This window comes from Gymnoscopelus microlampas (genome assembly GCF_963454915.1).
Source record: "Gymnoscopelus microlampas genome assembly, chromosome: 18".
Lineage (NCBI taxonomy): Eukaryota > Metazoa > Chordata > Actinopteri > Myctophiformes > Myctophidae > Gymnoscopelus > Gymnoscopelus microlampas.
The window spans coordinates 17,906,322-17,908,847 of NC_139955.1; the positions used below are offsets into that span (position 1 = coordinate 17,906,322).

Below are 2,526 nucleotides of genomic sequence, written 5' to 3' on the forward strand. Positions count from 1 at the left end.
ATTAGTGCGTAAAAACATTAACACTCTAAATACAGATATATACGGCCATAAACATCATGATGTGAAAATAATATTCTGTCCCAGATCTACAGAAATAGACAAAATGGTAATACATGTTAATGGAAATGACTTGGAGCCTGGACATTGTCACTCATAGCTCAGAGGTAGAAGGCCATTAGGTTTATCATGGTATATTACTCATTGTATTTATACTTACAATATATGGCACAATTATATTGTAGGACATTGTGGTTGAGCATGGGTATTCACTCTTGTCTTGATAAGAGGGACGTTTTCTGGTGGTCTTGCACCACCTAGTGGAAAGGTTCACAAGCATTGTGCTCCAGCACTCAGAGCTGCCTGGGTGGGTTATTTTGACCACCACGAGAAATAACGATAATGATTACTTTAAAATAATTCTGAGATCTATTCATTCCCAAGCGTGTACACACACACACACACACACACACACACACACACACACACACACACACACACACACACACACACACACACACACACACACACACACACACACACACACACACACACACACACACACACACACACACACACAATTGCATTTTAATTCTTGTACCTGTATGAGTGGTAGTGAGTGGTAGTGAACTTTGATTCTTCATACATGCATACATACATCATACCTGCCAACCTCAGACCGTCCGATAACAGGAGATTTTTTCCCAGGGGGGGGGGGGGGGGGGGCGACCACGCCAGCTGACCACGCCAGTATTCCGGTGGATTTTGGGAGTTTGACACTTTTATCACGCTTTACTTACATAGGATCCATTAAAAAGTTAAAAGTAGCAATAATTGAGCCATATTCAATAATAACATTTTGCTGGGGACCCCCTGGAACCCCCCCAATGACCCCTGGGTGTTCCCGGACCCCACTTTGAGAACCAATGCTTAACGCTTTTTGAAAGTCCTGAAAAAAACAACAACACTCGCGCAACAAAATCGGCAAGACACACCATCTCCGGTTTACTTCCCGTATCTGCATAGTCTCGCGTCTCGCGTAGCTATCTGCGTGAAGTGGGCGGGTGCCTTTTTAGGAGACCGGAAGCAGGTTGGCGTCCGCCCACTTCATGCAGATAGCTACGCGAGACTGTGCAGATACGGGAAGTAAACCGGAGATGGTGTGTCTTGCCAAATTATGTTGCGCGAGTCTTGTTTTTTTTTGTCGATCTGCTGTTTTTGCTATTTTAGAATGTTTATGCTGAAAAGTAACAGTTTTGGCCATATTGACGTTTCCGCCCGACAGACAATATATTAATATTTATATTGTACATGCAAAATTGCTGCTATACGAAAACGTATTGTTACTGCACTGTTTCTTATTTCTATTTTCATTTGTAATAAAATGTCACTGACATCACAAGGTCATTTTACGTATTGTCCAATATATTATTAATTCATATCAGTCACTGTATTCCAGTGGGGCTAAATTGATATACATTTGGCCACGGACCCCCATCTGAAAATGTTTTGTGCCAGGGACCCCCAGAAGCAAAGATTTGAGTTAAAAAAAAAAAAAAATTTGCTTTAAAAATGTATATATATTTCAAAGATATGCACACATTTTCAAGATTTTTCAAAAATAGCAGATCTACAAGCTCATAGTAGATCTGCTATTTTTGAATAGCCAAAGCTAAGTGGTTAAAAATTCTGATGCTATCAGTGGCGTACCCCCACCGTAGAGTACTAGTAAATTAACATGAATGGCCGTGGCTTTATATCAGTGAGGAATCCCCCAAAATAGGAGAAATGGAAGAACAGGAGTTGTCCAGGAGAAATGGTCAAATAACAGGAGTCTCCTGGTGAAAACAGGAGAGTTGGCAGGTATGACATACATACATACATACTGTACATAGGGTACATACATAGCCAACATGCATACATACAAACATATTCTACTTTATGTAGGACCCATTCACAACACCCTAGAATGGCTGTGATATTACATACACATTTCATGTATTATTTGGAATACCTGAAACCTATGTAATATCACAGCCAGTGCTACCTCACAGTGTGCCATTCATTGGATTATATTTTAGTTATTTGCTTTTACAACAATTGTTAACTTTTTCTCTTGCTATTCTAATAACATGTTTTATTTTTACTCTCGTATAGGCTACCTGTTTGTGGGATGTAATGATACAAATATTGAATGTTAGATGACCCTGTGTTCTTGTTGAAAATATATTCATAATTGGGTGATAATCAGTGGAGGAAAAAGTACTCAAATGTTTTACTTAAGTAAAAGTATCAATACTGCAATGTAGAAATAATTAAAAAGTAAAAATACCTCAAAATTGTACTTAAGTACAACAGTACTTGAGTAAATGTACTTAGTTACTTTACACCACTGGTGATAATGCTCCGCTGCTGCTACATTCTATGCACAGACAGTACGCGGTACTTTCACTGGGGGTCGCTGTTTCCCGTACGTCGCTCAGTTGTGTCTCTGCAGTGGTGAGTCTACGATGAGTGCGTTTGATTGTT

General features: G+C 39.5%; 1 protein-coding gene across 1 annotated transcript in view; it reads right to left on the reverse strand.

Moving 5' to 3' along the window:
* Positions 1-2,526, reverse strand: part of LOC311033760 (hepatitis A virus cellular receptor 1 homolog) — a 487,428-nt gene that overhangs the window by 221,947 nt on the left and 262,955 nt on the right. The window lies entirely within an intron of this gene.